A 27,723-nucleotide genomic window follows, 5' to 3' on the forward strand; every position below is an offset into this window, starting at 1 on the left:
GCAAGCCTGTTGCCCGACCAAAATTAATATAACTGAGCTCTCATCACGTCTAATGAAACAAGCAACATGTTCTTGTTAAATACAGTACTCTGCAAAAGTCTTGAGCCAGCCCACATTTCTTTATATTTTAGGAAAATGGTGAAACAAGTACAAACATGTAAAAACGACATATGAGGCAAAAACACAGTTTGTACAAATCTAATGAGCTTGAAAGTCAATAGTTGTTGGGTCAAGTTTTATTCTCCAACACAGTCTGAACTCTCTTAGGCAACTTTCTTGTCATTTCTTTAAGTAGTTTTCGGGTATAGTTCTCCAGGCTTCTTGAAGGACATGAAAAGCTCTTCTTTGGATGTTGACTGCCTTCAGATGATCCCACACTGCTTCAGTAATGTCGAGGTTCGAGCTGTGGTGAGGTCACTCCATGGCTGATGGAGTTCCACTGTGTGTTTTTCTATCTGGGAATATTTTCCCTGCATTGGAAGTGTGTTTGGGATCACTGTCACACTGAAAAATGAACCCAATGTCAATCTGATGGTTTCCAGATGATGCTGTATGGTGGATGAAATTCTTATGGCACTTTTCTATGTTCAAATTTCCATTAATTTTGATGAGATCCTCAGCACTATTAACATCCCAACCATGACTAAGACGCCATCGTGCTTTATAGGTGGTTGTAGACACAGTTTCAAAATTGGAGTCATCACACTGTCAGACCTGTTGCACAGATGTTCAGTCCAGTTCTTGTGTAATTTGACGTTTTTCTCATTCTCAAGTACATGACTTTTAGATACTAATCATGTGCTCTTCATCTGTCTGTCACTTCTCCACTTCTCCAGTTTCTTAGTTTTTTTGTTAGTTTTTTTAAGGACACAAGGAACAAATTGTGTTTTTGTGACATGCTGCTTATAACAAAGTGCCTGAAGATATCATTTAAAAATAACTCTTGGCTAAGTTTTCTCTTATGTGTAGACACAACACTGGTTCAACCTTGAGTTGGGTGCCTTTTTTATGCTTAAATGGTTCATAGGGGAGTAGCAAGCAAGCAAACTTTCAGAAAGGCTGGTCAAGAGCACTTTAAAACATTTACAAGACAGTCGGGCTGCTTCAAATAAAATGCAAAGAAGTGAGAGATGGCTCAAGACTTTTGCACAACACTATTAAAATGCATTCGATCAACAGCAGCAATCAGTTAGAAGGTTTGGAACAAGTATCTGCATGTGAGAGAGAGAAGGGTGGAAACGGGTACAACAATACAAGCTGACCTTTGACATAATATCCTGTAACACCTGAAACACACACACACACACACACACACACACACACACACACACACACACACGGGAGAGTTGTTTTTGCTTCTCTTCCTCTCCTGCTTCAATCGAATCAAGTCTTATCAAATCCAATCAGACCCACTGAGGCGTTTCATTTGGAGTCAAGCAGCAGAGGAGATTATACACACGGATGAAGAGGAATGGCTTTAATCAGTGTGTGTTTGTGCATACATGCAAAACAGAGGGATAGAGAGCATTTGTGTTTGTGCATGTCTCAGTCTGTGCTGTTGCTGTCTGTGTGACTCTGGCCCGTCTGTGTAGGCTTAGGTGTACTGTGTGTGTGTGTGTGTGTGTGTGTGTGTGTGTGTGTGTGCAGATCATTTTATCCATTACTGTGGCCACTGTGAAACACTGCCAGTCACACAGATTGGGCTTATGAAACACTTCCACAGCTGTGTTAAAGCAGAAAAACACCCCTGCTGTGTTTCTCCCTCTCTCCTTTAACAAATAAATAAAGCGATTAACAGAATCACTCTAGTTTAACCAACAATCATGCTGAAATCACACCATCCTGCTACCAAGCCAGCACGTTTCTGCTCCGCCCTAAAAGAGGAAAACTGCGGTGTGTTTTATTTGCATAGCTTCACTTACACAGAGGAGTGCAGAAGAACATTTTCAAAAGTAGCAGCAAGCATTACAAAGTAGCTGTGTAGGCGTCACTTGTAGCACAGCAACCAAACGACCACGCAACCAAGCAGTTGCCAGAGGGATTAAATCTGTGGTGTTTTTTTTTTTCTTTAAATTTTTGGCTGCATCGAGAGCGCTTAACATGTGTGACTTTGAAACACATCACAGCACACATACAGATACACAAGGTAAATCTGTCTTTTAGTTTGAATGCATGATTAATGATGGCCAGCTGCTCGCTTCCTCTTCTTTTCCCTAATAACATATATACAGGATATCGTGCAAAATTTTAAGGTAAACATCAAAATGACAATCTGTCGAGCGCATTAACCTGCAAACACGACAGAACATTAGGATATACTGAAGGCGTGTGGGTGGCTTTGAATGACAAAACCCACGTAACCCACGCGTGATCTGCAATGTATCGAGAATTCAAGAGAGCAGGGAGTAAAAACAGACTACATCTGGTGATGTAATTGGAAATGCGGACTTCCCCTTCAAGGCATCGCATCCTGTTTGCCAAAGAGTGGAGCGGACGTGCTCGGGGTAAATTTTAAACAATAAACAGTGTTTGACATTTTTTTAAATCAGCGGGGTGGTAAACTTGGCTGTGGGTTCCGGTTTCACTCATGACCACTGCTCGGCCATGCTGGCGGTATCACTTTCTATGACCCCAATGACTGAAACAGAGACGTCTGACCAAGGTTTCATACTGTTTCAGATGATGTGCAGTTATGAGTAATCTTGGGCTCAAGCATTCATGTTAATACGTCAACAACCACCATCTAAAAATTGATGCACAGCAATCACCCCCAGAACGGGAATGACTCTGTCCATCTGCAGCAACCTCGCCCAGAAGGACAATACACCTTGCCACACGACAAACTGGGTGAGCAGTATGACAAATACCTTGGGGTCCTGACCCGGCCTTCAACTTCTCCAGATCCCAGACCCAAGCATCTGTGTTATGCACCAGAAGAAGAGTGACGCATGGAGGCCCCACCCCATTCAAAGAATGGGGTGCTGCTGCAAAACAACACAATCCCAGGTCCATGCCTTGACTTGGCAGAGCTGTCACATCAAGGCATGGACTTGACTATTTCAGCACTCAACGCTCTCTCTTCTACAAGCCTCGTACATTTATATAGTGAGGCTTGTGCCTAACCTAACATTCACACACTCTGAACCATGCACATAGCATAAACTCAAGGAAACGTTAACATGAAGCCTAGACGAGATGGGAATTGATCCACCAATTTTCCAACTGGCAGATGACCTGCTCTGCCTTGAGAGCCACAGCTGCCATCCATCCAACCATCTGTTTTCTTACTCACTTATTTAGGCTTGAAGGGAGGCTGGAGCCTAACCGTTTGCAGAGAGAAAACAGTATTTGAAACAGTTTTAGGTTTTAATTATTTTTATTGGATTTTAATGTTGTGTCTGTTTTGTATGAAGATAACACGGTTACTTCAATACAGCTGAAAAGAGATTATTGGATTATTACAAATTAAAAGTTTTACCTGCAAGACTTGCAAAATGAAACATGTTGCTTCTACAAACTTGACCTAAAAACCCAACCACATTGAAAAATACAGGAGTTTGCTAGCAGAGTGCAGAATGACTCATTGGTGTTTAGGTGGTAGGCTTCATAAATCCATCCACGATAAATGGAAAGAAATAGTATTTAAGAGAATTACCCAGTTAAACATTAGTGACATAGATTCAACTTTAATTTGCAGCTGAACTTTGATACTTAACTCGTTAAAAGAAAGTAAAACGGAAAAAATCCTCAAAACTACTTGGATGTGTTTATTTGTTGCAGAAGATTAGTTTGGTTTGGGTTGCAGGCTTCCAGTGCAAATTTTGTTGCATTTTTAAAAAGAAAAAGATTATATTGTTTGCTGATTGTATAGACAGAAATATTCCAATTTGGATAGAAAGTGGAATCTGCTCCTAGGGTTTAATCTGTCAGTGGACACCTAAACACAGCTCAGAAAAGTAGGCTGCAGGACGTTGCAAGCTGTAGTGCAGATTACAGGCAGTGATGTAACATGCCATAATACCAGTGACCTTCTGTAACTCATAGCTTCCTGGGGAGCCCTGTGTACACATGGTGAAAATAAATAAATCTGCAGCCGAAGGGTGAGAGGCAATGGGAAACAAAAGGCAGGGATAGTCTGACAGTGAAATATATGTTCCCCTCTGTGAACCGGGAGGCATGTCAGAGGATCTCCTGCTGCAGGAAATGATCCCTCCAGAGTGACGGCGAGGCATCTTCGCTGCGAAACACAGGTTGCTTTTCATGATACCCGAGTCTGTACTTTAAGACCACACACGTCTGTGTTTGTTTTCAGCACAATGTGAGCTTAATTACCCAGCGTAATGCGTTGACATGCACTGTTGTCAGATCAAGCCTATACAAGGTTTTTATTAAATAATGGATGTCACCTGCTGTCAGTGTCATCTGCCACTGAGAAACTGAAGGTTAGCCGAGGTTTTTATCTACTTTGTCAGAGACTTTTAATCACTTAAAAATGCAGTTCTTTAACAACTTCTAAATCTAAGCAATAATAAAATGATATAAAATTTAAAAAAAATATCTGATCGTGGAAACTTTAGTAGCAGAGAAAGCTACAATGAGATTTGAAAAAAATAAATGAAATATCCTTAAGTGTGCTCACAAACAAAAATGAAAATGTTAATAATAACTGATAATTGATACATAAGGCTACGTCACGTTCTACCTTCTTCTAATTTTTTGAAAATGTTCTCATGTTGTTGCTTCATCACGATCTCAATGGTGGATGGTAAAAGATTAAATGTCAACTTTTGCATTTTTTCTTTGTTTTTTTTTAGCAGTTTGTTTTGGTTGTAGTTCAATATCTTGGGTAAAGTATGGGGCTGCCTGCTGTACGAGTGGTTAAAGCGTAGCATTCTTCTTCAAAATGTTTGTATTTGACAGGATCTCATGGACCTATATCTTGTTAATAAATAATAATAAAATACTGAAAAGATATGAAATGTTTAAACTGAGAAAATATGTAATTACATTTTTTTTATTGTTTTGAGTTTGATGGCAGTACCATGTCTCAAAATTTGAGATAGAACAACCAAAGGCTAGTAAAGTAAATGATAATAAAAGAAACAAGTGCAGGAACGTTTTGCTAATTATGTTAATCGGTCAGTAACATGATTGGGTATAAAAAGAGCATTTTAGAGAGGTGGAGTTTCTCAGATGAAAAAATAGGCAGATGTTCATCAATCTGCAAAAAATTTGTAATAATTCAAGAATGATGTTGCTTAATCAAACATTTTGAAGACTTGGAATATCTCATCATTGGCAGTAGATATCATGATCAAACAAAGTCAAAAATCAGTTTTGGATGCCCGTGATCATCAGGCACTCAGGAAGTATTGCAGTGAAAACAGGCATGATTCTGTTTATGACTATTAGTTAAAAGAGGATCCCAGACAGTGATAAACATGGCCCTGTCTCAACTGTTTGAAGATGTGTTAATGCCCTGAAATTGAAAATGGGCTAAAATATGCATTAAATAGTTGTAAATTTCCTCAGTTTATACATTTTCTGTTGGTTCCTTTTCTGCACTGAGAGACACCAACAAAATTCTGAACAAAAATCTGAAGTTTGGCAAACTTAAGGAAACGACTGATGACTAATTAGTGATTGTTCATCAGCAGCTGAAAACACACGATTCGAGTGTGACGAACCACAGAGCTGAAATAAACCTGCTCTAAAGGAACTGCAGGTGGACATCTAATTAAATCAGTGCACTCTGTTTTTATTTACATATTAGAGCATCTCCCAACTTTTTTTCAGAACTGGCAGTTAACATTTCTTCGCTCTCGCACTGCAGGCTTACTTGTTGTTCCTAGAGTATTTAAAAGTAGAATGGGAGGCAGAGCCTTCAGTTTTCAGGCCCCTCTTCTGTGGAACCAACTCCCAGATTGGATTCGGGAGACAGACACTATCTCTACTTTTAAGATTAGGCTTAAAACCTTCATTTTTGCTAAAGTATAGTTAGGGGTGGATCAGGTGACCCTGAATCCTCCCTTAGTTATGCTGCAACAGGCATAGGCTGCTGGGGGATTCCCATGATGCATTGAGTCTTTCTTCTTCAGTCACCTTTCTCACTCAGCATGTGTTAATAGACCTCTCTGCACTGAATCATACTAGTTATAAACAGAGATGGTAGTAACGCGTTACTTGTAACGCATTACTGTAATCCGATTACTTTTTTCAAGTAACGAGTAAAGTAAGGGATTACTATTGCAAAAACGGTAATTAGATTACTGTTACTTACCTGTAGGAACGCTGCGTTACTGTGTTACTAAAACCGTGATTTTTTTGCGAGAATGTCTCATGACAGTGACGTAAGCAAGTGCGACGTTCGTGGCGACAGCTGTGTGCAGATCAACAATGGTTAATATATCGAGTGCGGGAGAGAGTATGAGCGTGCAGCGTTTAAAGCGTGGAAGTACTGACCTTACTTTGAGTTTGATTCCATAAAAAGTGACAAAAACATTAGTGTCCGTTGTGTGTGGGAAGAAAACTTATTTTTACAGCGAAAAAAACCCCTAAACTTCCGAGCAAGCACCGAGTGCGCAACGACGTAATGGGAAATTCACAGAGAAACTCGTGGATTCTTCCACTGACCGCGGCACACCTGCACCACCTGCACCAGGGTAAACCTCCGCCTACCCCCACTCCTGCTTTACAGGTGAAAATAGAGCAACAGGACCGCTGAGTCTTTGACTTTATTTATTTTCTGCTGTGTTTTACTTGCATCTATTTGAAAGAGTGAGTGTAAACACAAAAAATATTTTATTTTATGTGCTGGAATGTGTAGAAAATAGGTTTCAATGTTAACCCTTTAAGACCTACCATAGAACCAAGTCCGCCAGAGCTTATATTATATTTTTACATGCTGTGGAGCCATTTTTGGGAGCATTTCAAGTTGCTATACATCAATACAACCATTATAGCCCAGATTTTAATAATATGTATTCATTAAGTGCATAGTAATTACATAAATTGCAAAAAAGTGCAATAAACTACAAAAAAATTGAAAATCGTTTTTGCTTTTTTAACATATATTTGTAGTTAGAGAAATTTAAGAGGTTTATCCCTCAAAACTGTAAATACAAAAAAGTTGCTCAAAATAGTTTCCCACCACAGGAAATTTATTTTGAGTGTCTTCATAGTTTTATTTTTGAAATACACCAATTTTTATACACTGCAGGAAAAACGAAAATAAATATTATACTGCAAATTTGCAAAAAAGCAGCATATGCATCAAAATAAACTATTTCCAGCAGTGCAATATGAGTCCTAAGCATCCCAGAAATGACACAGAAAGTCATAAAGTCAAAGATAACTTTTAAAAAGACCAGTATAGGCCCTGAGGCCCTGATGGTAAAAAAGACTACATTTCCACGAAAATGACGTCACTTCCGGTTTCGGGCAGGTAATGGCGGAAATGCAAAAGTTCGCGCTGACATCTATTCCAACGTAGGAAGTGTTATGAACAGCTGATCGGATCGGCAAAGCGTGTTTCTGGAATATTATGTTTTTGTTCCTGCAAGCGCTTTTTATGCAGTTTTTGCAAAGCTTTATGTGGAAGGAAACCGTGACCTAGGACAAGCTGATGGCATTAGATGTAAGTACAACTCCTCCGGTTTCATATGCAAAAAAAATTTTTGCGCTAGCTTACATGGTTGCAGTGCTACCGGGATTTAAAAATAGTTACGCAAAACAGAGCGTGCCCGCTCCGATCGGCTCTAAAGGGTTAAACTAATTTCTTCCAGTGAAAGAATGTTGCATATAATTAAATTTTTGCTTGATGCATAAAGTTAAAAGATTAAAACTAACAAAACAAGTTTTAAAAAGAGACTTTTCCATTTGATTACATTTTGTATGATGGATTATGCAGAAAAAGTAGAATTGGGCTGAAAGATCTATCGCTTTATTACCTATTCAGGTTGTAAATCGTGTTTTTAAAAAGTAACTAAGTAACTAAGTAATTAATTGCTTTTAAAAATAAGTAATCAGTAAAGTAACGGGATTACTTTTGGGGGAAGTAATCAGTAATTAGTTACTGATTTCTTTTTTCAAGTAACTTGACCAACACTGGTTATAAATCTCTGGCTCTTTTCCACAGCATGTCTTTTATCCTGTCTTCCTTCTCTTTCTCCAACAGGTCGCAGCAGATGGTTCTGCTGGAGGTTTCTTCCTGTTAAAAGGGAGTTTTTCCTTACCACTGTCGCCAAAGTGCTTGCTCATAGGGGTCATGTGATTGTTGGGTTTTTCGCTGTATGTATTATCGTAGGGTCTACCTTACAATATAAATTGCCTTTAGGTGACTGTAGTTGTGATTTGGCGCTATATAAATAAAATTAAATTGAATTGAATTGAATTGAATTGAATTGAACTGAATTGAACTGAATTGAATAGAATTGAATTGAACATGGATCTTTTTATTAATGTTTGTTGCTATGAGATAAAGCCAAGTTTACTTCTGCAAGAGAATGTGAGGAGGAAATGCACTGCACTTTGTGGTGTCTCATACCAAATGAAACTAAAAGCGGGGACAGAGGAAATGGATCGGATGTTAGTGAGTCCAGATTTGTCTCAGCAAAGTTTCAATTCCTCATTTCCTGTGGTTTGAGACATACCCATACTCAACGCTGGGCTTTCATATAGCCTAAAATGGAGTGCACATTTGGCTTTCGACTTGTGGTGAAGCAATGTTCTACCAAAAATAACAGGTCCTTTTAACACTTTGGCTGTTAGGCTGTGAGCTGTTGCACAAATGGGTTTGTTAGATTTCTATTGTCTGTAATGTGCGACAACCAACAGCTTGTTGAAAAGGAAATTGCGAAAGTGCATGGAAAAAATAAACAAAATCAAAGAGCATATTGTGCCTTTGGTGTTGATTATTTCAAGCGCCAGTTTAACACCGCTTTTCCCAAATACTGTATTTGTCTCGGTGCCTGCAAACAATCGACCACAAACATTCCCCTGTCGGCGGCAGGAGGAAATCCGAAACCACAAACAGACGCACACACACACATATATAGGAAGTGAACCTGAGAGAGGAAGCACATTTCTGCTGTCCCACTTATTTCTTTTCTCTGTGTGCACAACGACAGATCGATGTATACATGTATCAAAAAAGAGAGGAGACCGGCTCCCAAAAAGCCTAGTCAAGGCTCATACACACAGGCCTCTATTTGTATAACTGTGAGGACCCTTAAGCTCTGTTCATAACCTAAAATTAAGCTTTACCCTCAGGCAAAGTTAAAAAAAAAAAAAGTCCTCACAAAGATGTATTATAAGTCCACAGGAATGTTCGACAGCTTGCAAAGATTGGACAGTGTTCAGGGATAAAAATGAGTGGAATGTGACCTAACAGGAAATGGACTGACAGCTGTCACACTGTGCATCTGTTACACGCTAAAGTGCAATGTGCTGTATGAGTGTGGCAGATGGGGTCAGAATGAATGGGAATATGCAGTAATTAATGACAAATAGCTAAAATTAGAGCAGAAGCTACATGTCAACAAAGTTAATCAGGATCTACTTGGCTAATTGTTCATGTCATTTTTTAATAAATATGCTAAATACTGTGCCAGCATCTTTACCGTGATGCGTTTCTAACTTTTGACCATAAAAAAATGACTGCTTGAGTTTATGCTAGCAAGCAACGCGACCAATGTCGGGCTTAAGAAGTGGCAAAGGGAAACATAAAATGGGTTTAATTTACATACAGCAATAAATGTTTTAGCTTAAAACAGACTTAAAAGTAAACTGGGAGAACAACTGATGGTAAAATCCGCAAAAATTGCGTTGTTCTTTTTTACTTTTTTTGTATCTCTTTATAGTTCTAATTAATCTTTTTGGCTGTTTTTACATATGTCAAACCTCTATCAAAAACAAAACACATTAGTTAAGGGCTGTAGCTAATAATGGTCCCATTATACCTGCTGTTCTTTCCTCTTATGCCAGCACTGATGTAAAGGTTTTATCTGAGTGGAGACAACTTGATAGTTTTATCCCATCGTTCAGAAGAATATTGAAAAAAAGCACTCGCTTCCTCAGCACTAAACAGGACAGAGCTGTGCAGACGTCACTTTTGACACAAGAAAAACATAATCAATGCGTCGGTAACATGGGCCAGCTATAGATTTAAGAACATATTAGAAATTACACATTATGTATTATAAATGTATAAATAACATTATGAATTTAAAAACAATAGTTTAAATTTTGTCACTGGAGCTTTTTGTTTGTGTAAAGTCTTTTACAGTTAAGTAGAAACTGTTGCAAACATTCAAAGAAAAATGCTGGTGTGACATGTGCAAGCCACCTATAGAAAACAGTCGTGTCAGGAAAGGCATCTGGCTAAAAATCTGCCAAATCAAACATGATCCCTTATTCACAAGTTCACAAGGGAATAAGAAGAGTAGCTTAGTCGAGATAAGTCTGCTACAGTTGGGGAAGAAGACTTCCGCTCACCCCCACCCATGTGCACGCACAAAGTGTTGGCCATCCACCCAAATTCATTCATAAAAGACCCACCCCTTCCCCATCCGCTCACACACACTCTCAGCCATCCGGGACAGTCACAGGTGGTCACCAGTGCTTTATCATCTGCTCCTCTGGTTTAGAGCCAGAATATTCCAGATCATGTGATCCTCATGAATACAGATCTACTAAACCAACACCACAGACTTTTATCACACAGTATAGCTGGGATTCAGTGGGAGAGTGCACTGTAATCGTCCAGCCTATACAAGGAAAACTGTGGGGATATTCAGCAGGGGTGTAATGAAAAGGACACTAGATACATGAATAGCCTGCCCACAGCCACACTCAATCCAATTAGTTTAATCAATGGTGTATTCAGTGCACTCTTGAGAATGAAACATCCATCCATTTGCCATTTAAAAGTCCATGAATGAGTAAAGGACATACACTTATTTCAATTTTAGCTTCATAAAAGTGTTTATTTTATTGTTAAGAAACAACTGTGACGAACGCCCCGTGGAATCACTTAACTGACCAATGTTGTATGTCCTCCTCACAGGGGTCTCAGGTTTATTTTATAGTTCACAAAAAACAACTCACATTGACAGCAGGCTGTGAAGTAGGCGAGTCTCCGACACAGCCTCCATGTAACGGTATGCAATGACAGAAATGAGCCGTGTCCATGAATGGAGAGCGGGATGACGGTCAAATGAATGAAGTACACTCTGGGGGAAATGGGTCTTAAAGCAACAATCCCCCACGGGCGTGTGAGAAAAAGCATGATTTTTTTTTTTAAAAAAAAGAAAAAAGATGGAGACAGGAAGGGAGAGTTAGAAAGAGATGTACTCACCCCGAGGAGCAAAAATGAGTCAGCTACAGGCAGGGAGAGAGACACAGAGATGGAAGTGATGCGTGAGTCTGCGGGACGATTTCCTCTAAAACGCTAAAACTCGTAGAAAGCAGCCCGACAGAGGCGGCAGACGTGGTGCAAGGAGGGAGGAAAAAAGTCCACCTGGTCAGTCCCGCTTGGTTTCGGTTCACTTTTGTGGTTTTAAGGCGCTCAGTGATGAACTTGAGTGTGATTCATCAGCGTGGCAAAACGCGGCAGCGGTGCCTGGGTTAGACGAACTGTCAGCACGAGTTTGGGGTGTATGATGCTCGTGAGGTGTCACTATGTCCGCTTGCTTCGCTATCCGCCTCTGAAACTGGCTGCTCTAACGTGGAAACGCCTTTTGTCTCTCTCTGCGCCCTCCTCTCTCTCTCTCGGTCACGGTTAAGCACGCTGTCTGATTCGCCCTGAGATCGTCTGTTGAAAACAACGCCTCACTCTGTCAATAACACGACGCTATATATGGCAGTAATAATACTAATGCTAATACTAGTACTACTACTACTAGTAGTAATAATAATAATTCGATTTTTGAAGGGACTTCAGGGGGCTGTGAAGCTTGACAGTGTGTTCCCTGTAACACACTGTCATCTTATCTTCTTAATGTCTCTTCATTTCCTTTCAATTAATGCTTTTGGGGATAAATAAGGGACATCTTTAGCTTGCATTTCTTCAGAGCTTCTGGATAGCACTGATTCAGGCATTCCCTCGATGTCAATTTGTTCGCCATTTGCACAAATTTCAAGTATCCGATGTGTGAATGCTGCTTTATCCTTGGCTCAGCACTCTCGTTTAGGGCACTTATCCAGGACCCTAGCTGAGATGTGATGTTCATATGGACAGGCTAACCACTGAAGTCACATTAACACCACTTTAGATTTACCAGCTAACCTGACAAGAGTCTTTGGACAGCTTCAAACCTGGGAGCTTCTTGCTGTCATGTGACTATTGTGCTAAGCTGTTTTATTGGTTTAGCTTTCTTTTATTGGCTTAGTCATGTAATCAATCTAAAAACACCATTAATGACCCTCAAGCTTCACAGTAGTGATCACTAGTCTCTAATCTTCTTTCCATCCAAATATTTTATGTGTTTTACCTTCTCCTACTTAGCCCATGGTAATATGGACTGTTAAATGTTTAGCACTCACTTAGTCCTCAAAGCACTTTGACACTGCAAGATGAATCCACAGACACGTGCTCAAACCCACACAGATGCATCACTGGGTAACTTGGGGCATTTCTTCAATTGATCTCTTATTAAAATAGGGCCTTTTTGGAGTATAACCCAGAGAAATATTTGTTATACATGTGGGGTTAATTTAAAGTTAAAGAAACAAACAACCAGCAGGAATAACACGACGAGCACACATTCGTGTTCTCTTTAGTTCTCGGTAAAAGGAGCAGAGTGGGAGCTCCTTCCCATTCGCCATTTTCCCTCTGATTCCACACATACTCTCTCAATTCCACACACACATTTTTCGAAGCTGATGTCACTGAGCCGCTATCCGGTCTGCAAATCCCTCCTCCTGTTCCTTTCTCTCTGTCACAAACATCCCCCCCAGCTTCAACTCCATTCTTTTAAAAGTGACAGCGAGCCAACAGAAATTGTGCTTCTGGGTGCTGATCTCTCAAATGAAGTTAAAGCATTCATTAGTTTCTCCCCTCTGGTCTCCGAAAGAAAGGTTTCCCCCTTAGTACAGTGAAAAAGGACACAAGTGGGAAAACAGCTGCAATTATAGAGTTTATGTCTGTATTTCAGATATTTCTGTCACAAAATTGCTTTAAAAACGACCGATGTCTGTTCTTTCAATGGGAATAAAATATTATTTCATTGCTTTCACATTACACATTCTGCAACACAAAGCAACTATGTTAGCGAGATGCATCCATAGATTATAACGAGGCTATTATTTCTCATAGTATTGGAATGATAATTGCATTCAAAGTCAGTCAGAAGTCATCACCATCAGAAACATGGAGATATGTTTAGATTGGTAGTAGATAGTAGCGTCCATGTCTAACACACAGTTACTGTACAGTTGGAACTATTTAACTGCAAACTCTTTTGTAACTCTAAGCGTAATTTTCATGGCTAATAATTTTCAAGAGAAGCTCTACTGCTCACTAGTGTTTTGACAGTAAAACGGTCCAGCAGGGGAAGCACATAAATGCTATAGGCTCTACAATGCCGAAATAAAAATTACTGTAAGCTGTCAAAGCAAAGTTGGCATGCACTACCATTTTTCCCTTGCTTCCCCACAAAACCTTTTTGGAGATTAAACTTTTGTTGCTGCATAAACGGTTGAAGTAGCCCGTTAACTCCAGCTAGTCCTGCATATGTTATTATGAAAAGAACACAAACCCCCTTTTAAGTGTAAAGTAAGGTAAAGTACGTTTTTTGAGCAGTCTTTGCGACCATCAGGAACTTAGAGTAAAACGTCCAGGCAACTAAAAATAATAACTATGTGTAGTGGAAATACCTTTATATGTGATGTCACATTTCCTGTTTTTTTAACCATCTTCAGGTTACACCAAGAAAACAAGAATTGCTTCCTGTTAAAAGCTGCTTGAGACATTCTACACTTCACTTTACTTTTCAAAGGTCTTCAGAAGTGCGCGTAGCTGGGTGTGAAGCGCACAGCTGTGTTCATTCTTGCAAAGTGTAACTTAAATCCAAAAACAGGTGCCGTACATCAAATGTCCGACGACTAAACTTTAGATCACTCAAAGAAATCATTCTGCTGGAATAAACTGCTAATGGCCTCTTCACACACCTCAGAAGTGCGTGAGTGTGTTTTGACATAATTTTGGAATATGTTATGACGGACATGAAAAAAATGCCCCCAAATTTAAAATAAAACACATTTCATAATATAGAATATAAAAATAACCTTTAAATTACAAAATTTTACAGTGCATCTCATGATTTTGTTGTGTTGTTATGACTTTGCAGTTGCTCTGTAACTCATGGTGATGCAGATCATCAAATCTGGAGGTTATGAATAACGCTTTTCTTCTCAGGTTTTGACCTCGGGCATTGGAAAAAGTCCCCTTTTTTTACTAATACACAAGCATGTACACATGATCACTCACGAGGGTGCAAAAGAACTGGATTAAGAACGCTGATCTTGGGAAAGTTTCCATTTGCTTTTACTTAAAAATCAGAAAAACTGCTGCAATTCAAAGAACCAAAGCATAACATTTACTGAGGTTAAATGCATTTATATTCTTTGTGATGCTGAGTGATGACAGACTGTAATACTACAGTCTTACTAAACAGAGCTGTAGTTGCATTAAGGCCTCACCGGCTATTATTTGAGTAGTTTTTAAGATCACTAGGGTGTAATCATGACTATGTTTACATCTTTATTTATTAATAAAAGTGACTATTTAATGCCTGTAAAAAATCATGATGTTCATGACGCCTGACTTAAAAGTTTGGACTGATGAGGAGACAAATTTAAAAGACACATATATTTTATCCTGTTTTGAGCACTTTTTCCAATGACTTCATCGACTTGTTGGCCTTATTGAATGGAAAACACTGGTTTGTCTTTTCTTTTGCAAAGTTTTCTGGAATGAAAGATGAAGATTAAGCTTTATTTTGCTGAAAACGTTGAAAATGATGAATGCCTTCTTATTTCAGATTGCTAAAGATTGTCTTCACTATCAACAACACCCTAAATTGGCATTGATTCAGGGGAAGCATGTGAGTTAGCCCATTACTGTTTCAGTGCACTTCTTTGCTGTCTTTTAAAGAAGTGCACTTCTTTAAGTGATCTGCTTTTTTAAAACACAGATCAGCTGTACATTTTTGAAAGTGCATGTAGCCTTGGAATAAACACTTAAGTTAGTGCTGTAAATTCGCCTTGATGCCAACAGCATTAAATTCCTTACACATCAGCAGAACCTCGCTTTCTCACTTAAATATCAGTGACCACACGACAAGAAAAGAATTGAAAAGTTAAAAATGTTTATTTCAGTGTAATGTTAATTAAATGGGGCAGCATGGTGGTTAGCACTGTTGCCTCACAGCAAGAAGGTCCTGAGTTCAATTCCACGATCAGGCCAGTGTCTTTCTGTGTTGAGTTTGCCGGGTTTTCTCTGGATACTGTGGCTTCCTCCCACATTCGTGCAATTATTGAGGATAGGTTAATTAGTAAGTATTAGCCCTGTAACAGACTGGCGACCTGTCCAGGGTGTACCCTGCCTCTCACCCTAAGTCAGCTGGGATAGGCTTAATATTGATTCAATGAACAAAGAAGCAGTTCATGCAAAAACCTGCTAAAGAAAGGAACACTAATAACATACTCGGACGTAAAAACTGAATGTATATTTAAGCAAAACCATGAAATGTTTTGCAAACATCCTGTCAATATATATATATATATATAGTAAACAAAATATTAAATAAAATATAATTATGATCATCATTATATTGCAAACAGCAGTGAATACAGTGACACCAGATTTCCTGTACCTGTCACCACCTCAGTCAGTCGTCTCCGGATCAGGTTTCACTGTAACAATGGGCTTCCTGTTGTTAATGCATGCAAATAAGGACAGAGTCATCTGAAATGGAGAATGAGACAGTGCTCTTTGGACTCAGAGTGATACAGAAAACAGCACAACAAAACTTCTTTTTTATGGGTTTAATCTAAGGTATTTTCTACTTGAAAGAGCTGAGGTTCAACTTCAGCCATTTTTCATGAACAAAAACTGAACACGTCAATGCTTACAAATACAAAAGGAGTGGAAAACAACAGCTTGTGTTTCTAACTCTTGCATCACATGTCAGATATTCAAATAGATCTCAGTGGGTGATGGATGAGTCAGTTGACAATCTTTGGTTGCCTTGGAGGCCATATGTTGATTAGCGCACTGGGATTTATGGAAGCATTCTCAACATGAGCTCCCCAACTTCCTGTAGCGGAACAATAAAGAGTTAACCTTTCAATCATTGCCATGTCAAGAATTCTATAATAATAATGGATTAGATTTATATAGCGCTTTTCTAGGCACCCAAAGCTCATCTCATTTATTCTTAGAAATATCTCTAAAGGACGCGTCAATTCTGTAGCATATAGGAGATTTATTTTTTCTCTAAGGATGCACCACATATATGAAAAACATTAGTGTTAGCACAAACTCACTTGTTTGGGCTTGCCATGGTAACAAAATCCTTTCACAGAGAGTTTGAAGTAAAGAAAAAAAACCTGAAGTATTAAAATAACAGTGCTATTACAGTGAAAAAAGGAAAACCCCTGACAAAGGAGAATTGATCCATTAGCCTGTCCTTTACCCCTCAGATATCTGGTAAAAATCTCTCAGTGTTCATTAAAAGCACAAAAAATAAAACTCTGGTTCAACCTTATATCCCTAAAGGATGAGTTCTCACTTACAACACAGCTGAAGAAAAGAAGATGTAGGTGTAAAAATAAGCTGGTTAGATATCAGTGAAGAATATTTAAAAAGCTAAAGTTTTAAGATACATGTATCGACTACGGAGCTCAGAATGAAATAAAATAGAATTAAAATGCAATTTATATTTATGCAAGGAAATAAAAAGAGGCAAGCTTTTAACTTATCTGCCCATTACTCCAGGCTGCAGGTGCACAGTGAGTAAAACTAGACTTTAACAAGATTGGTGAAAACAGTCTGCAGAGTGATTCAGTCATTCTCGGTAGAGATGATAAGATTATCATAATCACTATTTCTGGATTCATAAAAAGCATACACTCACCAGCCAGCTATTAGGATCCCCTTCCTAGTATTGCATTGAATCTCCTTTATATTTAATTCTCCATAGATTCAACAAAGTGCTGTAATCATTTCTCATAGATTCTAGTCCACATTGACATGATTGCATTGCACAGTTGCTGCAGATGTGGCGGCTGCACATCCATGATGAGAATCTCATTTTCCACTACACCCCAAAGGGTCTCTTTTCTTAGATTAAGAATTAATTATTGTGGAGGCCACTTGAGTACAAAGAACTCATTATAATGTTCAAGAAACCAGTGTGAGATGATTTGAGCTTCGTGACATGGTGTGTTATCCTGCAGGAAGCAGGAAGAAGATGGTACAAGATGAGTTTGTCCATCCCTTTAAGTCTTAAAGGGATGGACAAACTCAGGTGGACTGTGGTGTTCAAATGATGCTCAGTTGGTAGTAAAGGGCCCAAAGCCTGCTGATATCCCCCCACATTATTACACCACCTGGACTATTGATACAAAGCAGGATGGATCTATGCTTTCATATAGACTACACTCAATATCCTATAATTCAAATGTTGGAGCAGATTTCGAGACTCCTCAGGCCTTTTTTGCAGTCTTCTGTTGTTTCATTTTAGCGAAACTCAGTTTCTTGTTCTCAGCTGATATAAATAGTACCCAGGGCGGTCTTTGCCTTTTCCTAGTCCATGTCCATAGGCTTTGACATGATGTATATTGAGTGATGCTCTTCAGCATACTTTGGTTGAAATGCCTGCTCATTTGAGTTACTGTTGGCTTCCTATCAGCTTGTAGCAGTTTGGCCATTTTGCTCTGACCTCTGACGTTTTCACCCAGCGAACTGCTGCTAACTGAATATTTTCTCCTTTTTGAACAATTCTCTCTCCAGAGACGGTTGCGTGTGAAAATCCCAGCAGATCAGCAGTTTTTTAAATACTACGAGAATGTCATGCGATGTGGTAGGACTCAGGCGCAGAGCACAGTTCAGGGAAAAACAACGTTTATTTACACAGTCACCAGGTGCAGATATATACAGTGAGGGGAGCGAGAGTCCTGGGTCCGAAAGGGAAGTCCGGGATAGGAGTCACATACACGCTAGCTCTTCTTCTTTACAACGGTTCAAACAACAGGTTGGTCACGGGTCCGGGGAAACTGTGCACAGAAGAACAGAGGGTTACACAGAGATCACAGCAGGTCCACAACGCTTAAGGATACCAGGCTGAGGTTTACTGACGTGTCTAGCACAATCATCCAGCGGTGAGGCTGTCTGCGTCCCGGCCTTAAGAGTCGAACCCATAATTAGAGCCTGACGAGACGGAGGTGTGTGTGCCAAGGGCGGGAGCCTGAAGTGAGCTCCGCCCTGGCGGGGAGGAGAGAGGAGAATGTACACCAAACACATGTGGCCTTGTGGAGCCGGCCGGGCAGACAGGGGGACCATGACAGAGAAGCCCATCGGCAATGTTCAGAGTTACTGTAAATCAACTTTCTTCCTCATTTTGATGCTCCGTTTAAATTTCAGCAGGACGTCTTTACCATGTCGACATGTCTGGATGGACTCGGTTGCTAAATAAGTAGTTGCATTAACAAATATTTTTTTTTAAAAAGAGGGGGATCTGTTTACTTTTATCTGGATTGAGAAACAATTTCTGGTTGTTAAATTATAACTCAGAGTAGTACTGGTGAGTTTAACAGCAGACTGAACATAATAATATCATCAGCATACAAATGCACAGTCCGGCCGCTTCCACATGCCATCAGACAGGCAGGACCCAGATCAAAAACAAAAGGTTCACACACAAGAACACTAATCTGAGGTTTGGGTTAAGCTGCAATTTAACAGAAAAAAATGCATGCAATGTACAGCATGCGTGTGTGAAACTAGGCATTTATGTGCCCATGTGTGTGTGTGTGTGTGTGTTTCTGATTTTGTTTGCATGTGTGTTTTTCCCAGAACAACTAAAATAGGGAAGTTCTTGCTTCCCATCACAAGACTGGCTTGTTTATTTGAGGGGAGACCAAAGCCCAGAAAGGAAGCTTCTCCAAATAAAACAACTGAGGGTTCAGCTGCTGTGAAAAGAAGGAAAGAAGAAAGGAAGGAGGAGAAAGATGCAAGAAATATAATTGAATAAACCTGAACTGGATGATAAAAAGGGGGAAAAAGAGCAAAACTCAGATGGAGAAAGGATGGAAAGAAGAGACAACAGACAGAGACAGAGAGAAACAGAGACAGAGAGAGACACAGAGACACAGAGAGAGGGGATATCGAGGGACTTTTGTGTCACTGTGTGTGAATGTGCTTATTGAGAGGGATGATTCAGTAGAAAGGGAAACAATGAAAATGCAGAGTCACAGCACCCCTTTTATTCAGATCTTATATTCTGTTGTTTTCACCCTCCCAAACTTTCTTTTCTGCTGTTTTAAAAGCTTTACTCACCACAGTTTAAAGTGTGTTTTTTTGGATTTTAATGGCAGTATGTTCAGTGTTGTCTGATCTTTGTTAATCACTGAGAGCAAGCTGCACAAACTCATAATTTTGGATCCTTTCGAGGTTATATCCTTTATTTTTGTCACTAAATTGGAACTTATGTCAAGGTCCCTGATTTAAACCCAGTGGGAGTTTCCCCCCAAAGACCCTAAACCCTGGCTGGTTGTGACCCACACCCGCTTTCACACCTTGGCTCATGTGATTAGGTAGAGGATCATCAGGGGGTCCTTTGTCCCTCTTTGGGGGGAAACTCCCACTGGGTTTAAATCTGGGACTCTCCACCATTTGACCTTAGAACTGAAGAAGCTTCTCGGATGAGAGGTGAAACGTCTTCAAGCAACTCAAAGAAGTCCAGACGCTTTTCTTTCCAAGCTCCTTAGACTACAACATGTAACACAGATTCTGTCTGTTTCTTTCAGTCTGCGTTGTCCTCCAGCTTATATCTTTTCCCATTTGTCATGTTGCCAGCTCACCTGCCTTCTCTCATCACTCACTGCCTACCTGCACTCCCTCCTCCTTGTAAACACAGCTTTAAAGAAGCGTCTCCTCCACATTGTCATTATCTTCCTGGTTTAGCATCTGTCCTGTAGTCATCCCTGCCCTCTGTTTTTCATTTCCTCACCCTTCCCCATGATGACACTGCCTCTGTAGCAGAAATTAAAGGCTGAGCTCTAATCGCCAACCGCACTAAGTGCAGGCCGACAGCTCGGGGCATCCAACCCTATTATAAACACAGGCATCCAGATCAGAGCGGTAATGACAAATGCCACAAAGCAGCCAGCAGACAGACAACTCTGCCCTCCCTTGTTAAACCATGACCATTTAATGCTTTCTGCTGGGCTCTTTCCTATGATTAAATAATAATACTAAAAGCTCAGCTATTACAACTGCTACTACAGAAAATCCATCAATAATAGTAATTATTATGCTCTTTTAAATAGTTTCAATTAAGGCTCACACAGATGGACAAGACATAAGAATGTGTTGCTTTGACATAAGAATGTGTAAAAGTCGCTCAGACAGATGATAATTTATATTCTTGTTGAGGCAACTGGTTCAGTTTCATACTTTTTCCTTTTAACTTTCAATCATGGAGGTAATAATAACGCTTCGTGATTGCAACGCTACTAGAACAAAGTGACATTATTAAACCAGGTAAGAAACAGGCTGGAAATTAAAGGCTACAGTAACCAAACAAAGCCACAGATCAGTCAAACTTATTTAGCAGGGAAAGAGTTTATTTAACTTATCGAATTGTGGTTCAACTTTGAAATAATGTGTCTACCATAGTTATTTTCCTGTACATGCAGAAGTTATTACAGATAATTGAGGTGTGCAGAAAATGGCTTGCAGACAATAACCACAACGTCTGCTGTTCTTCTGCTATGTAATCATTATTATTTCCACCATATGTCAGTTCACTGTTTTGGATTTACACTCAACTCCTTTTTATACCCATTCATAGATATATCTTAGTTTCCCCCTTGGCCCCAGGGTTTAGAGTTTTTCTCTTAAGGAACCATAAATGGTACCTTCAATGGACATCAACACTGGCCTCACCATGCATCTCTGTCAGGTTGTAAAACCAACCGTGAACTTTTCCCAACCAATCAGCATAGATCACAGAGAGACATAATTGCATCTGACCAATCAGCAGTGGCTTGGAGCATTTTGAACGTCAGTGTTTTTCTGGATTTGGGAAATTTGTTTTTATGGTCCTGCCTATCTATTATCATGGTTCATAACATAGAAAATGACAGTGCTAAGTTGCTGAAACTCTCACATTATGTGGCTGAATTGTTGTTTTAAATGCTGAGATAGGAGTTGTTCATTTCTTGACATACATCAAATGCATCTAGAAAGCTTTACTATTTGTATTTATTTTTGCTGTCTTATTTTTGCTAAAAATTGATTAAATAATTCAGTATTTGACATTTATTTAGCTTTAAATTATTCCACATAAGAAAAAAAATGTCACAACCAGTACTTAGTGTGTTTTTTTCTTCACTTAATAATATACATTTACCATTTATACATGAATATTTTTGGTTTTCAGTGGATCTAAACTTCACTTTTACTGTTTATCTTTGAAATGGGCTCAATATTGACCTAAAATATCCACTTGTATCTTTTGCTGCTGTCTGCTCAACTGCTTCATGGAGAGCGAGACACTGTTGTGATGCCATGCCATCAAATACCATGCCACAGAATAGCAAGACCTGTACTTGGCTGCTCTGTTTAGCCTTAATTGAGTGTTTACAAAAGAGCTTAAATATTTGAAGAAAAATAGTAATGTGTAACTGCAGCAGAACGTTCAGCGGTGTCACCAAGCACTCTGAAGAAGCTGCCTAACTGACTGGACAGGACCGCACTTTGATATTTATGTTATAATTATGAGAAGCATCAAGAAAAATGTAAATGAATAAACATTTTTTTTAAAGCTTATACGTGTTTTCCTTATATTTTTTAATTACCTAATGGCTCTGTTCCTACTGTGCCTGTGATTCACTCCTTGTGAGTAAAGCCAACCAGTTAACATTCCTCATGAGTCAAGCATCAACCTATTCCCCTAAACACCACTCGACCACAGGAACTGTAGGGTGGGCACATCTTTGTAGAATTTCCATAGATTCTTTTCAAAGGAAAGCCATCTAGAGTGTCACACATTGGTTAGTGTCACTTTGTTCTCTCTTATTTTGAAAAGAAACTGAGACTATGTTGCACAGTAACCACCTACTGAAAATTCCTAAAATTCCTAATTTTTCACATTTATGTGAAAGCCTCACAACCACCTAATCTGAATAATATGTTACACAATATATATGCCTATATTGCCTATATATTTGCCTGGCAAACCCTTGACAAAAGACTCAAATGATATTTGTATTGCATAGCAGGACCTATTGCAGAAATGCCCTAATTTTTTATGAAATCAGTCTCCAATTTACTTCTATAACACCATCTTACTATCCCTATGTTCTTGTCTCTGTGTGATTAAGTATAAGTTAACCAACAGAATGAAGAGACAGAGTAATACAGTAACATGCGTATGTACTGTATGCACTAGTTATATAATTATTGAGAGTGAGATTGGTACTTGGATTACAGTTTGTAAAGAAATAAAGACAAGTAGCAAGAAGTGTGCTTCCTCCTCTCGGCTAACAACAACCCAAACCCAGCTATCTCCCACTGAACTTTAGGCACATGTGACAAAAACACAACATCAAATGGATCCTGACGTTCTGTATCATGTGTGTGGAAATTTTTGTTTTCCTAAATATTCTCTCTATAATTTTCTGACAGCTTATTGATGTATTTAATGCCTTTGAACCATCCAAGCATCATTAATTCAGCTTTAATTGAGGTGCGACAGATAAGCTCTCCAACATTTGTCATCTACCACTAAAGAAAACGACAGAAAAATATAGCAGGCATCGACCCTAAGCAGAAAAGTAGACATTTTACAATGAATTTTTAAAGTTTCAAAATAAGAAAAAGCAAAGTCTTACAATTAATTCCAGCCACTCTTTCCAATTTTAGCCGATGAGTAAAATTCTAGAGTCTTAAACAATGAGTCAAAAACCTGATCTCCTCAGGGTGACTTGAGTCATTCGGGTCTTTGTTTGCGGCGCTCCTGAAATACTCCAGCCCCATCTAAATGTGTCCCGATGTTACAGATGGTCGTGACTCCTCGATGTAGTCTGTTAATTACATCTCACATTGACTGGTGCGATGATGAGTAATGACAGAACAAACCAAAGGCTTTTTTTATTTTTGTACCATGTCACAAAACGGGCTCTTCACACAGGACATTATACAATTGGAAATGGCACATAATATTAACATAAAAATGAGAAACGCTCTAGGGTTTCTCTTTCAGTACATACAATAGGCAAAAGTAAACTCCTGGGATCTTTTCCTCTTTGTATTTGAGACTTTTTAAAATTTTATCTGTTTAGTTAATGTATCAAATAAGTCCCAAAATATCCATAAAGAGCATTTTAAGACAACAAGGGCACGTAAAAATAGTTTTTCATGTATTTCTTTTTGTGCTTCTGCTTTTTGTAACTCTTCTGCCTCCATGTCTCTTCTCGGGAACATTAGGCTAGGTCTGGTTTAGACAACTGTGCACTGAAAACTGGTCTCCATTACCCACCGTTTCTTAATTATACCATCCTCCCAAGGCCCGTTAGTTGAGGCAAAATTACAGCCTAAAGGGGTTGTTACATTAGGTGTTGCTCAGAAACCTGCAGAGGGATTGATTACAGCTCATTAATCACAACACAAAATGCCTGCTGCGCTTTATGGTCTTGTTAGAAAGAGAGGGAGAAATGCTGCAGTGAATGAAATGATGAACATAAACGTATTGTTCATCATGAAATTCGTGACTTTTTGCAGCGCCTTGGGAGATCGACTGTGTGTATCGATATTAACTTTTAAAAATCAAAGCAAAGGCATTCTTTGTTTGTAAAATGAAATAAAAAAATGATCCCAGACAACCAAATAAAAGCATCTGTGAAAATAAATTGATTTTTTTAAACATTTTTTCCTACTAAAACAACATAGCACAAACAACATAAAACCACTACCAGACGAATAACTGATTGACATGGAACATTATGCTATGTTACTAACCAAACAGTGGAAAACTTATCTGCATTATCTTCTGATAGAAAAAAGAAAATGCTTCTTTTACATACTTGAAATGATCTCAGTGTCTGTCAGCATGCAGGTAACAATTCTTCATTTACAAATCTACTTTAGTATTATTGTGTGAACCTTTCTGCAATGAGCAAACTGTTCCTAAACCACCCACAACTACCCATTGCTGTGAACAACTGACTTAAAGTGTCTCCAAGCAACTTGGAAAGATACATGCTAACACAAGCTAACAACTGCATAACATATTTGAAAGATGTGCAAAGTTTTGTTTCCAATAACCAGCAGGTGGCGACTCTGCAAGAAGTTCAGTTGAACTCAGTAAACACTTGACACGTGAACAAGTGAAGTCACAAGTCTTTTTGAAAAAAAATGTCCCTATTTTTTGTAAATATGAGCCTGACTAGAGTTAAAGAAGAAGAAAGATAAAACAAGACTGATATGTCGCTACTGTACATGCAGCGTTTCTCATTTTCTCAGTCAGATCCAGGCCTGGCTCATCACATCTGGTTTGGAAACACTAAGAAAGCAACAGTGAAAGTGCTTAATTGGATGCATCCCAAAACAAAAGCCCTCTATTAATCTTCTTTGGTGCTGGTCATTCTTTACAAACAGTCTACTGGGAACAAGATATCTTCAGACCCAGAGATACCAAAGCTTCGTACATGCCATTACCAAACATGCAGTCAGACGTGGTTTTTCAGCATCTTTTAGGATTACTGCACCATATATGTGCTGAAATCTGTTTCTTTAGTAGCTTAGTTTCTTTACTATCATTGCAATCTAGGAATCTGCTTACAGTTGTGTATTCTTGTGATTATTATTTAGAACTTATTAAGGCTATATGTTGAGGCTAAGTCGTAGATTTCCCACTGCAGCATAACTCGGGCTTTAGAGAGCAGCTGTTTAGTGACTTAGAAACAACAGGAAGTCTAGTTTGAGTAGAAGGGCTGACTGAAAAACAAGACAAAGGAACACTAAGTGCCTGGCTGGTGAACAAAATGGAACATTTCGCTGGATTCAAACATCCCTCTGGAGATGATGTAGGCTAAAAAGATAGCTTGAAGACATTGAATATTGGACTTCATTTTGCCAGGTGGCTGGAGACGTGCATGCAAGTGAGTCATGATGTTGTTCCTTGATGTGTAAACAAGAAGCCCTAGACAGTTATTGGATTATTCTTCGTACTTTTATATGTGTATTTTTTGTTTTTGTAAAGATACTTGCATCATCTTGTGGGTGCAGTGCACATATTATTTTTATACAGCATCATATTGTGTTTTATATTGTCATGTCTAAAAAATAGTGGTAGACTTAGTATTAAAAAATATTAAGAAAATAACCATCTGCTTCAGTTTGCTTTCACTCTCTAAACAGGATGAACCCAGTGACCCTGCCTCAGACATTTTAATTCTCCCTTGCAGATTTACACACACACACACACACACACACACACACACACACACACACACACACACACACACATGCACACTTACTACAGCATGTATGCCCATCCTACACACTCCAACTGTTCGGTCTGAAGCTTGATCTCTTAGTCTGTCAGGTTTTCGGTTACTTAGCAACACTCATCCTCCAGTCATCAGTCAGCTGTCAAAGAGTCTCTTCATATTGACATTTCTTGACAGAGACTAAATGGTCTCACAGTGCATACACACTGGAGTCAGAAATTAACTTCTGCTCTACTGTCAAATATTCATAAAAATGAGCAGCAGTGGCTCCAAAGCACCTCTAATTAGATCTCTGTGTGCATTCTCTGCATTTGACTATGTCGACATTTTATTCGCTGGCTTAAAAGGATTCATGGTGAATATGAATGAGCTTCATTGTGGTCCAACATGACTGATGCTGAAACTGGAGAATTCTGTCTGTTGCTTTTATGGGTGAGAAAAAAAATGAGTAGAAACTAAGAGCTCGAAGGAGCAGGAAATTATGGCAGCACCCTGGCTATGTTTCTTACTGCTTGGAGTTTTTAGTGCTGTGCTACAACTACTGCGTCAAAACAACAAAATGGCTGGAGGTCTAGGACCAGTTATGCCAGTTTGCTTTTAAAGTCAAACACAATGCAGGAAAAGATTAAATGGAGCTACCTGCTGTAGTGAACAAGGAGGCAGCTGAAAAAGCTTCCTTTTCTTCTGTTTTTATAATGAAGGAAACTGAGTGAGCCACAAAAGGTGTTTTGTTTATTTTCTCTGAACAGGAGTGATGAGCCAAGAGCATTGGCTTATTAGCCTGTGTAACAATCTTTACCTACCAATCCACAGCATGTAGTAGAAACTAGAGTAAGCCAGTGGTGTGGACTTTGGTGGATGGTGGAAAGCCACGAGCACGGATGAATTCTGTTAAAAAAAGAATCAGGTCGAGATAGTGCCTCAAGTTTTCTTTTCTCACATGTAGCACACTGCAGGAAGTAATCCACTTCAAAGGCGTCACTTTCTGGAAATAATTTAGGTGGTTTAGGCGATGCCTGACAAAGCAGGCCACACAAGACAACCATGCAGCGACTGCACTGAGCTATCTGTGCAGAACTTTCAAAGACAACCTTTACTATTGAACAATGTGATGTTAGAACTTTTCCTGAGCAGTTCTTGGCCATTTTTCATAGCTAAAAAAAAATGCATTTCACTAATAACTGTTGTAAAATGTATAATTAAAGATGTGTTATTAATAATAATTGTAATAATTCAGGTCATTAAGGTTGTTTTTTGACTTTTGTTGTTCTATTTATGGAACATGGACACGATAAAACGCTGTATTGTTAGTCACATGAATGCATAATGCTCCCTTTGCTCCTTCTCAACCATCTAGAAAAATACACAAGGGTTTTAAAGATTTTTTGCTCAAAACAGCCTGTTGTGCATTTTAGTGCACTCTTTTTCTTAAAGCCTTTTGGGAACATAATGACCTGATTATCTTCTGTTTGGCGCATTCTGTTTTGCCTCTCTGAAGGCTTCAAGGACAGCCTGCAGCCTGTTGTCTAACATGGGAGATTGAGAGTGCAGAATTTCATTGTGTCCCCATAACCGGAGGAAAGACTAGATGTAAAAGGGGTTTTAAATAAGAACGTACTCAAACTAAGCACAGTTGCTTTGTATCGTACCTGAGCATTATTGTCCCTGCTCTCCACTCCACTGCTGGCCTGCACTCACACTGTACTTAATGATCCGGGCCAAGTATGCTTCAGCTTGTCTTAGCATCTCAAATCCTCGCTCCACCTCAGGTTTTCTCTCACTCTTTCATGAAAGGGCACTTTAGAAAACCATTCTTATGGAGAACAAAAAGGATTTGATGCATTTTGTTGTTTAATTAGGGCAGCTTCTGGAAACAGTGTCTTCTGTATGCTCACATAACTTATATTTACTTAACACAATGATTTTCATGGAGGCAGCTGTCATTGGAGGAAGCATTGGAGTTCCCTGGTTAGTGCTCATAAT

At 39.1% G+C, this 27,723-nt stretch overlaps 1 protein-coding gene across 1 annotated transcript in view; it reads right to left on the reverse strand.

Annotated features, from left to right (window-relative positions):
- The window catches only part of pea15 (proliferation and apoptosis adaptor protein 15), a 57,644-nt gene extending 45,916 nt beyond the window's left edge, over window positions 1–11,728 (reverse strand). Inside the window, exon 1 of the mRNA XM_004563515.5 lies at window positions 11,357–11,728. The gene's annotated coding sequence lies outside the window, so the exon portion shown is untranslated. The remainder of the gene's footprint in view (window positions 1–11,356) is intronic.
- Window positions 11,729–27,723: the final 15,995 nt, after the last annotated feature.

The sequence above is a fragment of the Maylandia zebra genome, linkage group LG3 (assembly GCF_041146795.1).
Source record: "Maylandia zebra isolate NMK-2024a linkage group LG3, Mzebra_GT3a, whole genome shotgun sequence".
Lineage (NCBI taxonomy): Eukaryota > Metazoa > Chordata > Actinopteri > Cichliformes > Cichlidae > Maylandia > Maylandia zebra.